The following is a 15,074-nucleotide window of genomic DNA, read 5'->3' as shown; positions in this document are numbered from 1 at the left end:
GATGGAACGCGGCCTTTGTTAAATTTAATTTTTAGTTTTATAGCATTGAAATGCTTTATAAATTAGAAATTTTGAAAAGTTGAAAAGTTAACAATATAACATATACGATCGATCTTAGCTTGCCGGTTTACATAATTATATTACGGTTCATCTTGAAAATAGTATTTTTTTAAAGATTATCTTATTATATCCAGTAAATTTCAATTGCAACTTGGATTTTACTGGTTTTGATATCAACGATTGAGATAGACAAATAAATACAGTGAGAATTGATTATATTCATTAATTATTATATAATTAATAAATATATAATTAATAAATTTTTAATTTAATATATGATGTAACGATAAAAGGAGCCCATGAAATACCGTTCGTTTCATATGTTCAAGTACAAAGATAAAGTATACATTTCAGGCAACAAATAAGAACTTAAATTTCAATTACACTAGATAGGTATTCCATTAAAAAGAATACAAAGAATTAGGTTAGAGTTTAAAAATCTCCTTATTCCGTTTTTCCTAATCCCGTTGAGCAAAAGCAGAAACTTTAATGCTTTAGACCCGTTTCTGTTCTACGTAAGTGATTTAAGGGCGCCACGCGACCTATTTGTGAATATAACCCTCCAAAATACAGTTTTCTTAAGGACGCGGGTATTTCACATTGCAGGGAATGGAATTGTTAAGAAAATTTTAATTTATTTACATCGTGCCACATTCTAATGCGTATTTTATTTATTAAAGGAAGGATTACGTCAGAATAACAATAAAAAATTATTTAAATAGTAACTTGTAACAATAAAGCTTGACGTGAAAGTTACCAATTCTCACATTACGTGTTTGTTGTACAAGTGGTACAAGACAACAGAGTATTCTATAAAGTGTATGAAAAGTCTAGCGAATTTGAACTTAAAAATGAAATTTAACTTTAATCGCCCTTTAATGTGAATCTACCTCAAGATGTCCAATTTTCTTGCAAAATCGTTGCAACTGTCTCTTTCTATTTCTGCGAACACGACAAAGACAGTCAATTTTATAGGCGTTCTTATATATACCCATATTTAAATAGGTCAGGAAGGCGAAGTTTAAGCTGCAATTCTGCGTTGGGGAAACCGAAAAGCTATAAAATCTAAGGTTCGGCAGCGAAATTAGAGAATTATACGAAACCAAATTGAGAATGCTTATCCTAAAACAGATAGAAGTACGAGAAGGTTATTCAAGTGAAATATATAAAATTATTAGAACTTATTTTATTTCCTTGAAACTGACTAGCCTAGAACGGCTGAATATTAACCAAATAAAGATTTAGTTGACGTATCGTCTATCGGGTATAAGCTTTGGCGCCAAAAGCGATAAATTTTTTTTTGTTCCTACAACAATTTCTATAAATATCAACGTCAAAATAATTTGTTATATTTCTATATTCTGTTTTATAATTAATTGTTATAATGTCATATTATTTTAATAAAGATTCAATATGATGACATAATCAACGTAGGTAAGCAAACACAAATCGACGCCCTTTTCGCGGTTAAGGCAAACTAATAAAACCAAATAAACGTTATTCACAATAGGGCTGGGACGAGGCATTTTAGCGGTATTAACAGTGCAATATTTTGTCTGGAAGAATTATTATTTGCATCGGAGCAGGGGTTCCGCCCCACCCTTGTGTGGACTGAATTCCAACACTGCAATGCACTTGTCTTGCTGTAACGTCCCGCGTGCAACACGCATTTTGAAGTAACAATTAGATCAGCTTGTAAAGTTCCGTATAATATTTTAAGGCAAAATTACAGTGTGTCGGTAGTTATTACAGTGAGAGTATACATTTTGTAATATTGAAGGAACATGTAAAAGGATATTTACATATTTATAACGAAATGCATAAAAAAAGAAACATAAAGCATTGTGCTTTTAATCAATACAATATATCTATAGTGGTTATGAGAATACCCAAAAGGTTTACTGAATGATTTCGACAATGATATTAAAACTTTTTAAACAACTAATTCTCAACCTTAATTATTTAATTATTTGGGTAAACGTTATATTAAAATTTTTACTTTCATTAAATTAATTTCAAATAAAATAAAAGATGTATTATATTGGAAGTTAAAATAATTATATTTTTAATTAATTCCATTACTAGTTACTTCTACAAAGAGTACTGTGACGACGTTATCCCGTCGGAACATGTGTACCCTATGCAGGCTAAAACGCATTCTGCAATAGTGTGGGGGAATTTTCGATTAAATATTTAGATGAGATTTTTCCCGAACCATTTATCATGATTTAATTGTATGGGGTTGATGTTCAGTCCTGATGGAATTCAAGTGTTCATATCCTACTTGAAGATTTGATAATCCTTTGATATGATAATGTAATAATGGAACTGAATATATTTTGTTTGTAGGTTCGGTTCACACTTTTTAATAACAGTTGCTAATTTCTTAAAGCTATTCACACAAAAATAATCGAATATGGATGGAGAGAAAGTATATACAAAAAGGTCCTACAGTCTTACAATATTTCTTTCAATTTATAGAAGAATAAATGTGCTTTTATAAGAAGTCTCATTGAATAATGTTTGAATTTGAGTAAATTGTTTGCGAGTAAGTTTTGCGTAGTACGTAATTAAGTCAATATTTAAATATTAGCGCGAATACATCGCACAAAATATCAATCTATTAGCTGCTAAAATAAAATTTGAACTAAAGCAGCACATAATTATTTTTTCTCATTCCATTACCGAGGGATCACGTCGAACCGGTTTTGTCGGGTCATAAAACGAGTTTTCCTCATATGTTCGCGTTTATAATGTTTTCTCTTGTTTTACTGTAGCCTTCCTAACCATATTTTATACTCAGCTAAAGCCGTACAACGTGATGTGAAATAAAAATATGAACTTATTTTCTTATAACTAAAATACATATTAGCTGTATTTTTATCAAATTTATATATATTTCCACTATCTAATAGTTAAAACAATCCAAGCCTTAATTACAACTGCAAACAATTAAAACATTACATATAATCGTTCGAAATAATATTCTTTTAACATAATAAAAATATTGTAGAAAAATAGCAATATGCAGGCTGTTATGTAATTTAATCAAGCAGACTTATGTCGGGTCTTGTTTCAATGTCAAAGTATAGTTACATCACTGTAATCTTAGATGCAGAATCAATAAGACATTGGACGCTTATTTCCCTTGAGTTGTGTCTACACTTCATGTCGTAGCTACTTATTGGACCTGTAGACTCGAGACTTATTAAACTGCAATAAACTAGCTCACTTCTCTTTGAAACGGTACTGTTATTTTAAGATTATATCTTCGTAAAAAAGGAATTAAACAAACGACGTTCTTAAAAGTGGATTTACAGAAATGTAGAATAATTTATTTGATTAATTTTTTTTTGCAATGCAAATCATGTTGCTTTATTTCTACATTTATAGAATCCATTTATTTTTGCTTATTCTATAGTGTGATATCCAATCACATATTAGTTTAACACGAATTGTAAAGAAAAGGAAATGAAAAATTTTGAATTTTTGTCTTAAATAAATGTGACAATCTATGAATCTTACAAAAAAAGTAATCAATAGTCAGGAAAATAGCAGTGAAACACCCAATGTTGTGGACTAACTACAAAAATGTCGTAACCGTCACACAAACTGAAAGTTTCCACATTAGACCCAGAGCTTAGTTGGCCGAGCGCCATATTTTCCGTCCACGGATCGAAACCGGAGCGGAACCTTCCTGCGTAATCCCTCTGATATGAACCTCGATCCTATTTAAATGCAGATTCCATGACCCACCATAAGTTATCCGTTCAAGCTACCGGATCATGCCATAATGACCCTCGTGTAAACGGAAAAAGTACTTCGTGAGGGGTTTTTATATTGTAATGGAACCTTGTCGTAATAAATGTAACGGGAATCAGTCTTGCAGAATTAATTAATTTAGACGCTGCGTTTATTAAAATATGTTTGGGGATTGGTTAGCATCGGTTACATGTAGCGGCTTGCGGGCAATGTTTTTATGCTTTGTATAGTACAGTTTAGTAAGTTAAGTTTATATAGTTCATTTATATGAGATTTTAATAAAAATTACGTAAATTCTGTTAAACCATATAAATATAATGCAGGTGCTTATAAAAAGACATGAAGTAAATTTCATTGAAAAATGGTGATAAGGATAAAATTAAATTTTCTTTAAAATAGTCAGCAGTCTTATATTAAGTAAAGTGAATAATATTAAATAGGGGAGGTATGCTAAAGGGAGGATAATGAAAACATTGAAGGTTCAGATTACTTGCTTAATTAATGAATGGGATAACTGTCTCCTTAATTTCGACAAAAATGAGTTTATATTGAATTTCTAAATTCAATATAAACTCTCATAATTTCTAAACCACTATAAATCATTTGTCATTGAATACTCAGAATTTATAAACTAAAATAAATCATTGAAAACAAACGTCATCGCTTACCGCATCAAGTTACCTGGTAAACTTATGTTTTGACATTGTTGTTATAAACTTGATTAGCAAGTTGACATATGTAGTGTAGTGTATGTATAGTGTGTTTTTTGTCAGTTCAAAATGCGCTCTTTTACAAATAATAGCTACATAAATCTTTTAGACTTCAGGAGAACACAAATTGCACTTGAGATAGACTTTCAGTTAGCAGACCGTTAAAGGAATGCAAATATTCTAACCGGACCATTCGTTTTGCTGACGGCTGGAAGATAAATAGTGCTCTTGACGCGACGACGGCCCCTAACCAAAGGACCGACGTTTGCACGCCTAGAAAACTGAATTTCTCTTATAACATAATACAGTTTAACTAAAAAGCAGTGGTGGCTCAATGGTGAGTACCTCGGACTTAAAATCAATAAGCCTGACTTATTTTGCCTGGTTCGAAACCAGGAAAGTGTGCAGGGAATAAATTGCTTTTTGAATTTAACTGCATATGCGATATGTCTTACATCACCACCGCTCAAATCGGTGAAGAAAAACATCGTGAGGAAACGGACATGCCGACGTCAAAAGTTCGACATGTGACACCTACAAACCCGCACTTGGCCAACATGGTGGACCTGAGCCCTATTAGGAGGCCTGTGTCCCAGTAGTGGAAACATATATGGGCTGATGACTAAAGTTTAGCTACGAAATATCAATTGCCTACAGCTTATTTAAAATATTGTTGACGTGAAAGTTTTGCAATATCGTCATGAATAGTTTTTACAGCTCTGAAGGGCAAAATTTGTAAACTGATTTGTTTAAACACTTGGGTCAAGACGTTCAAGCTAAATAATCCGGCTCATAACTCAACAGGTATTAACCCTGATCGGGCTGACCGGTGTCCGTCAGGTCATAAATTACCATAACATTCGACCCGCCGTGAACAATTACCCTCCAAGGGTAAATAGTTACGGGATGCCATTACGTGAATTGGCAAATATAAAATTTTATTACATTAAATAGACTGTCTATAACAATGTTTGCGAAACGTGATCCCTTTTCGTAGCATCCAAGATAAGACTATATTTTTTTAAGTATTCATTAGGTATTTTTTCTACGAGTTACAGTACTATTATTTTTATCACATATTCTGCATCTGCAGAGGAAATTTTATACATCTTAGATAATCACATCAAGTTTATTTTTATGTAGTTAATTTTGTCTTTTACATCTAATGGTTGTGAAAGATTATACGAAAAAGTCCTTGAAACTAAATGTGCGTAAGTTCATTTAGTATAACAATATATACCCATCATTTATCCTCTGCATTGTAACGTAATATTAACCACAAACTGAAGTTTTTGAATTGTGCTTTGAAAGCCACACTACCAATCAAATCCATGAATAATTTAATTGTAAATGAACGTGATACCCGTTTTGATGTTAAACATTCCAATAATCTAGATATAATTGTGGGGGAATTAAGGGGTAGGCAATGATGATGAAAAGTCGAACCTTGATGGCAAATCAATAGCTTGGTGTTCAGACATGTTTAGTAGGCTGTTGGCGGTCACTGAATAGATTATGTGCAATTAGCAGACAATATGCATTGCAATATGACCTGATTTATTAAACATCTATTACTTATGTCCATGTCAATATCACTTGCTTGTGTCCTCGAAGATCACCAACATCAATAGTAATTACTATTTATAATTTTCATATGAGAATTAATAACGATCATACTTTTACGAAGAAAACCTCAGCAAATTCCTTCTTAAAGTATATTGCATTATCATTTGACTAAAACTTGATTGCCTAATAATTTCATTTTGCAGCGTATCCTTGAAATAAAAATCAATCACTGATCGTATTCGAATTCTATTAATACTTATTGAGTTAAAATCAAGGACGGTCGTAAATTATCGTTCTCCCCCGTTACTTGTCTTGGTAAATTTATTCCTTTTTAATTACCCTACACCTATAATGGCATTACTCACGCACATTTGAACATGAGCATTTATCTAACCCATTTCACTAATTACCGCTTATCTTTGTCCTAATTCGTTTTCAGCTAATTCTCATCTAGTATGGCAAAATAAATTAAATAAACTAGGTATTGTGTGTAATAAGAGAACTTAATGTTATTCGATGTTAGACGAACGATAACAAATTAATGCTTATAAAAATTAAAATTTAAGAAAGGTGATTGGAAGCTCACAAAGAGCTTACAACCACGTTTCTTAAAAAAAAAACATACTCGTAGCGTACGAAGAAACACATGGGGTTTTATGAATCATAATTTCTTGGTATAATCGCAAAAACATAAAGTTGTATCTAATGAAATGCACTTCGTTATTATATAATTTTTTTTTACAAAATGTTAAACAAAACGTAAATAATCTGTTAATAATAAAGATATCTAACGGGAAATACTCTTTGGATAACTCTTTCATAAGCATATTTTATAGCTGCTGATCCGATTAGACGCGCTCATCTGAATAATTAGCATGCCTTAAGATTAGGTACGTACATATTAATTATCCGTATATTACAGCATAACACTAAGTAAGATTGATTTCTATTGAATAATCGTTATGAGTTAAATAGTGTTAATAATGTATACCTACACTACACTGCTATTATTAATTGTAAGCTGAATTTATTGTTTGCAAGTGATAAACTCAAAAGATACATAACCGACTATGAAAATTTTTCACTAGTAGAGAGCTCTATTATTTCTGAATGATAATAGTGTTCTTTGTTTTTGTTTCTAATTTTTAAGAGGCAATCCTAATGAAGTCAGTGCCTTTTTTATTTCAATCAAATTTAAAACAGTATACCTTAACATATTCGCCAATAAACTCCAATATTCTCATACAAGCACGTGACTGAAATTTCTAATTTGTACAGTTCGTATATTGTTACAAAGTCGCTTCGTAATATTTCATAACGCGCGACGAAGCTTACACAATATTTATTATATAACGTGTATTTATATCGAAGTCAGAAGCAACTGCTCCCCGATAAATAACACTAAAGGGTTCTACGACATTTGCGTCTAATGCCCTTCCCTCACGCGACAGTCCAAGTATTTCGCGATCATCGTGTGACTAAATGTGACTTAAAAATGTTAGATAACATTTATGTCATAATACAATTCTCTCACAAACTAGGGTTGCATTTTAAACACTTCAAGTTCAATTTATAACGTTAACAGAAAGTTAAGAGATTATATTTAAATTTATTTCATTTTTATCAAGCTATATTTCATTTTCCTACTTAATAAAATTGAAACAAAATGTAATGCGCTATTTAATAATACTTCAATTTAAACTATTTTTCACCACAGTAAAAAGGAATGCCATTAAAATTCAATCAGTGGTAAAATAAAAGGTTTAAAATATACTTGTTCTTTGACAACCCTTTAGCGTTACCATACATATACCAATAAATTCAAAGGAAAACTTTATTTCCTACCCTAATCCTTTTCACTGAAGTCTAGCAAAGTTCACAAAATTGACGTCTTTATGTTAAACAGGGGAGGTGAATTTAATAGTTAACTATAAATTAAGCTTAATTAGCAGAATTGAACTAAGGTAAATTGTTATTTTTGTGTGTACATTACACCGTATATCCCATATTATCGTTAGTTGAATTAGAAATTTATTTCACATTCGTTTAACTACTATTGTACGAACGATAAAACAATGAAATGTTAGTTTTAAAATTATGATTAAGAAGATTTATAGTTTGACGTAGCAACATGTTACGAGACTGAATAAAAAGTCGGCTGTCAAATAAACCAGATAGAAAGCTTAAAGTTTAAAAGGGCTTGAGTATACGGATATCACTTTTCTCTGCACGTAACAGTAGTGGTTGTGGTTTAATGTATTTTTTTTTATTTTTGTTAATTTACGCAATAGCCAAACTGTTTTCAATAAACATGTATACATATATAGAACAACTATATCTACATATAACCTATATGTACGAATTGAAATGAAGTTTAAAAAAGTTTAATTTAGAAAAGCTAACCTAGTATGTAACACGACACATACAGCTAGATTATTAGAACGATGTTTCACAGAAACGATTCTACTTTGTTTACATTACTTTATTGCAATTCCAAAGGATATGCACAACTATATTTCCTCGTTCGATGTAACGTTGGTTTTCGCCTGAACGGGTTTATTGCTGTCATCTTAAGCTGCATACAATATTCAAAGCATGCATGTTCGACAGCCACCTGTCTTATAATATTCTAAAATATTGTGGTTCGCAGCTGCAAACCTTCGTTGTATTCCATAATATTCAATAACAACCGAAAGATTTATGAAAAATTGTATGAAATTAAATATAGGACGACTCTAACTCAAATAATATTTTTGGTTGGAAATAAAAACTATAAATGCACCTTGAACTAATAGACAATATGAAATACAATGGTATTTTGTATATTGGTACATTTAATATAAGCATTCTATGAATACTATCACAAACTCTTATAACATCTATTCAACTCCTTCCATAAAAAATAGTGAACCTTAATCCTAAATAGCCTCGTATAATTAAGGAAATATAAAGTTAACCTTTCTACCCTGCTATTGTTACCCGTTGTGTGTTAAAGTTGTAAACCTAGTGCGTAGTAAAAGTCGCAACTGAGAAGAGTATATTAGCCCAAGGGAGCAATAAAGTGTTCGGACAATTTGTTTAATCAAAAACGAATGTAGGCCTCCCCAGCCCCGGGCGATCGTTACGTGACACTTTTGTTTTTGTTCTTTCATTGTTAACAGTGAATGAGATTTGTTTTGTTTGCTAAAGTCAGTTTATTTTACTGATTAATAACCGATCTGAGCGGTATAGATCGGACTTCAGTAGAAAAGTCGGGAATTCGATACCGAGCGTGCAAAAACTACATTGATTTTTCAATTTATCTGCACATTACCCTCATCACATCAGCAATGCTCAAAATGATGAAAGAGAACATAGGGAGGCATCCAGCATGTCCAAGAATTTTCGATTTGTGACATCCGTCGCGTGGTGTCTCTCGCTAGGTCAGCGTGGTGGATTATGACCTGAAGCCACATAAGGGCCTGGGGCCCTGCTGTGGGATCATCTATGGGTCGATGATGAAGATGATGATCGACACGATCATAATAGTTCATAAGACAGTCATCTTCAATGTATATAACGAACTTCACCTAACCAGTCCAAGAAAGTAAGCATTTACGATGGTATTTTGATTATACTATTCCAGAGTTGATTGATTGGGCTAAAAGTCTTCTACAATTTCGTTGTAATTTTCCTAGAATTTAAAAAATATATATATGTCTTAGAGGTTCTTTACTCCTTAACGCGCGTGCTTAATAATAATTAAAGTATCTGAATTATATAACCAAGTATTTTACTCCTACCCTAATTATAAAAAAAATGTATTATTTCGCCAAACACATAGGGGATTTTTCTAAAAAATATCCAAATATCCCACCGTATTGTTATTCGGCACACGGCAGCTCGGTCACGTCTACATCCAATAATTCCACAGCCTCATCCCGACTAAATTTGCTTGAGAATATCAAATAAACCGCATTACATTATTCATATTTTGCACCTCGGTACAGTAATTAACTGATTTTCACTTTTACTTTGTTACCGGATAAAATTATCCTAATTACTACCTGCATAATGTTATTGCTCTCATTTTATTAAAACGCCTAAAATACAGGGTTTAAAATGCGATTAATTCGCTTTATTTGCAATTCTAAAAATCTTCTCAGTTATCCTGTCTCCTAATAGAGAGCTCATATTTTAAACGACAAAATTAATGAGATTCCGGCAGTCATTTGAAAGTACATATAAATATAATTTATTTTCGCTAAGGTGATTTTATAAGTCAACTATATAATATTATTGTTTTTATGAGAGCGCTGTGTTCCAGCACAAAATGGTCACGCTCGGCTCACACCACGTGTTGTTACTATAATATTACAAGGGATAGGCGCCATAGCTATAATATAATATGGCGCTTCAAGGAGTCAATATAATTGCGTCCTATATATTTACTATTTTTTATTTATAACCGGACTCCAAAACTTAAATTTACCGTGGATTGTTACGGATGCCATAGTCACTTACTACAAGGGTATTTTAATTTCACGAACTTTTCCTGATTAGACAAACACATAAAATAATGACGATATGTGTATTTCAAAATATCATATTATTAACTATTAAAACTATGCTATTTTTTTAATAGATACACAAAACGATAAAAGAGTTCACACGCGAATGAAAGTTTTACAAATTATGAAACAATTTTTAATTTCGGTCTAGTTAATGACAACTAGAGTAAACATGAATAGCGTGAATTGCTCGCAATGAGTCACTATTCTGTCGGCTATTCCGTCATTTTCTACGAATATTTTAGTAAAACCACTTTTTAAATTATTAAAACACAAATGTATAAATTATGCCAGATTCTAGATTGTATAATTGCCAAAAAATAATAACTTTAAAGAAATTAAAACTAAACACCTTTTTTCTTTCCGTTTCCATTTCTATAAAAAATACGTACATATTAGTATGTAGTATTTATTTTGCTACATGTTAATTTATTTTTCTTCAATAAATCGTTACAATTGTCTTTTTATTTCCACCTGAAAATAATCTCATGTATTACAATATATCGTAGCTTAGCAATAAGTATTCTTTTAGGAACGCTGACTCTTTATAACACTATGCCTACACCTACATTCTTTTAATTCTTGTGCTTTTATCTAGAGGCGCACGAGGCCTGGAATAATGTGACATTAGCATAGAGTCCTTTAAGACTTTTTTAGGTCATTATATGTAAATTTTTTGCTTCTTAAGAGCGTAAATTAAAACCAAATATAAATGTAAAAGGGTTATATCAAGTATCGGTAACATACAGCGAGCAATCGCTCTATTTATCGGAAAATTAGCATACTTCGTTATTTACAAATCAAGCATGTAAACTTTTTGGTTCCTTATAACTAACTTATATACCTCATAAACAATTAGATCGAACACTGTTCCAAAACCGTAAATATAGGATTTGCGATAAATATGCGCAAAAGCGATTGATATTTATTTCGATATGTTAAAAATCTCCAAAACTTTTCACACACACTCACAACCTAACAAGTTTTCGCACACAAACACAGTAATTGAGCAAGTTATCACAAACGTCAATTGAGCCGCGTGTACACTACACGTAAACAATGTAAAAGCGAGTGTGGCCGCGTAGTTGGAGCGGGCGCGCGCGGCGCACTGCCGCCCTTCGTCGGAACACAGCCTCCACCCCTCCGCCCGCCCGGATGCGCATTTGCAGTTCTTTTACCTTATGTCTTGGAAGGTTGGACGTCTGTACACTATATTATCTACTAACCTATTTAGTGCCGTTTATACGACATGATTGCGGTTTTTAAATTCTGCTACCGTTCGGGGTCTATAATGTAGAGGATTTGTTAACTTTGGTAAGTAGAATTTTGTGTTATCTACTTCTGTATTTGAAAATAAGTAAATAAATTAAATGCAACAATTAACTACTTTAAATTAAAAATACAAAATGTACCCAAAGCTTTATTTAAAGAGTGATACAAAGGCACATGTAAGAAAATATACAAAAGTTTGTCCCATAATACAAGGCCCATGAGACAGGCTTGTTGAAGTGCGTGCTCGTAGAATATGGGATGAGCATTACCGCATTCTGCCATTATGTCCCATGTGTGTTTGTACGCAGCTATATGACAAAATTGCTTGTGTTCAACGGTATTTGAAGCAAAACTGTAAAATGAAATATCTCTACCATATGTTAGCGTAGTTTTAACGAATGGCTTAAAACAACATATTACACTAACCTTCATTCAACTGCTTTTTTACTTTTTAGTGTTATTTACACATGCCACCTGAGCATTCTATCCTACTATTATTATAAATGCGAAAGTTTGTTAGGATGTACGTTTGTTTTTGTTTCTTACTCTTTCACACGAAACTACTGGACGAATTTTGATGTTACTTGGCATTGATACGCTATAGAAACATTTGGTTTTTTTGACACGGCTAGTACATACATATTTATTTTATGATGATGCTTTTCCGCCATTATATGCTTTTTGATTGATTTTGATATTTGATGATATTTCATAGTTACTTATGAAATATCATCAAATTTATACAGCCATCATTAAAACTATACAATGCCATAACATATGTTTGAATTAAAATTAAAAAAATACGAAAATAAAAGCACGTTATGGTATTAATCACGGAATGTATGGTGTACCGAGTATGGACACAGATTTTAAATCCTTCACGGTGGATGAATAAATTTAAATATTATGGATATTTACCACAACTTTCATTCATTTTACGCATCGTTGCACTTATAAATTACAACAAGCTTATAGCCCTCACACACCCTAGGTGACTTGCACTTTGTATGCACATTTTAATGGATTCGAACTTAGTCGATCTTGTGCCGTCGTTTTTATTACAAATCTGCAGTACTGTTTAATCTCAAGAGATTATCGTCAAGTCCCACAAACGTACAGTTTAAAAAGACTAAGGGGTTTTAATCAAATGCGATTTCCGAGTTAATCAAAGAAAACATCTCTTAAGAATATAGGCATTTGTGTAATTTTTAAGTATTGTTTTTTTTTTAACTACAGCAAGTTGAATGTTGTGTTATGTCACTATTAAATCTTAACTGGAATTAACTCCAGATAATGCACGACACGTAAACTCCTGTCGTCAATTTGGATTAGGTTGAACGGAGTCTAGACGAGATGTCTATAATTAAACGGACAACACTAACTAATGATTTATTCACATTTCTTTCAATTTAATTTTGTGTACATAATTTGGATGAATACATTCTAATCTTAAATCATAACTCAATTTTTAAGGAAAATTGTCTTTGCATTATTACCCTTAGTATCGATTTCCGTACAGTTTATTTAATAATACATATATATTATCCGATATTATATAACATTAAAAGCATAAACACGTTAGATCTTATCTTACATGTTCTCATATCCAATATCACCTTAAACTATAAAATTTTTTTTATAAAAATTGATTGAAATACAAATATAGATTTCGCAAATAAAAACACCGTGTTGTCGACCTCACGTATCGAAAAAAGTTGTAATGTTGGCACTTAGGACGAGGGCGCGCCGCCCTTCAACTTAAGACAGAATTCGTTTGGGCCATTCCAACTTCTCATCGACAGTATTATTTTCGAGAAAGGAGATATGTATTCGCTTATTAATGTCACAGCCGCAAAATGTTTGTAGTAATTAGAGTTGGTTAATTATAAATAGACTATCGTATTAATTAAATAAATGATATTATATTAAACATATTATTGAAAAATAAAGAAATAACTTAAAACCAGTTTCTCTATATCAAGTTTATAATCTAGGAAAACGCGTGATGGCCGAAAATAAAAAGGTACCCAAATTAAAGATTTTTCGAACCTTAAAAATTCATATCTCTAAAAATATTAACTGTATTGTGAAAAGGTGTGGGATCCTTTTTATCTATATTTAAATATAATAATAATTATAGAAATAGATTCCGGTACTTATGCGCCAATTTCTCCTAAACTGTTCAATGAAAGATCAATTTGGCTTTAATTGCATTGAGTAATGTTCTAAAAATCATAATTTAAATATTTTTTGCTGTGTGTGAAATTACATTTTTATTGCTTTTCTTCAATAAAGCATAACCCAATAAACAAAGTGTGTCAGACATAAATTGCCTAGGCTTGATTAAGGCGCTGCATTCGGTGGCAGAGACGACCCCGGCCCCAGTGCAGCGGTGCATCTGATACAGGGTGTTTAAAATTTTTCATCAATTTATTTTAAAGCAATACGTACTAAGATACTTATAAAACTTTCCTACAAACAAAATGTTTTTTTTTATAATAAATATCACCTATTTTCCTGTTACTCAGTAAAAAATAAAGCATAATAGGTACTTACTGATTTATATTATTATATTTTCTTATCCCTAAAAAATAATAAATTACTTAATTAAAAAATGTAAAAATATACATTCTATGTAAGAACCTACTTCGTGTTTGGGAAATTTGGTTTCAAACAATTCCTCTTGTAGTATTTGTTATAATTCGATTTTATATGAATATCCCTAATGCAACATAATATAATATATTTAAAAATCCTCAGTACACGGAATTGTCTATTCAACTGAATAGAATGAATGAATGAATACACATCTTGAATTTTTTAAAACACTTGCATGCTAGGCTTATTTTTAACACGATTGAATTAGATTCACCTGTATGTTTGTATGAAACCGACTCCCTTGGACTCGAATTGAACCCACTTTAAACGGAAAGATTTCTTTTAATCAAAGCATAAATTTTTATACAGTGAAACTAAATACATGAAAAAAATACATCAATTCGTAAAATATATTTTTAGTTTAACGATGTCACCTTCAATTAAATAGTTTTGAGTATGATTTTCTGATTTAATTTCTTCCTTCTTCCCCGGACCACTGCACAGTGCAGACGTGTTTTACTTATTTTGCTAATTAATTAAATTTAATTTATAATTT

At 31.5% G+C, this 15,074-nt stretch overlaps 1 protein-coding gene across 4 annotated transcripts in view; it reads right to left on the bottom strand.

Moving 5' to 3' along the window:
• Positions 1-11,733, bottom strand: part of LOC119830520 (protein sickie) — a 125,307-nt gene extending 113,574 nt beyond the window's left edge. For 2 of the 4 annotated variants that reach the window (XM_038353569.1, XM_038353570.1), the window contains exon 1: positions 11,493-11,733. The gene's annotated coding sequence lies outside the window, so the exon portion shown is untranslated. The remainder of the gene's footprint in view (positions 1-11,492) is intronic. The other 2 variants (XM_038353571.1, XM_038353572.1) reach the window with 1 other exon arrangement.
• Positions 11,734-15,074: the final 3,341 nt, after the last annotated feature.

The sequence above is a fragment of the Zerene cesonia genome, chromosome 11 (genome assembly GCF_012273895.1).
Source record: "Zerene cesonia ecotype Mississippi chromosome 11, Zerene_cesonia_1.1, whole genome shotgun sequence".
In the NCBI taxonomy this organism is placed as follows: Eukaryota; Metazoa; Arthropoda; class Insecta; order Lepidoptera; family Pieridae; genus Zerene; species Zerene cesonia.
This window is presented reverse-complemented; position numbering and strand designations above follow the sequence as displayed.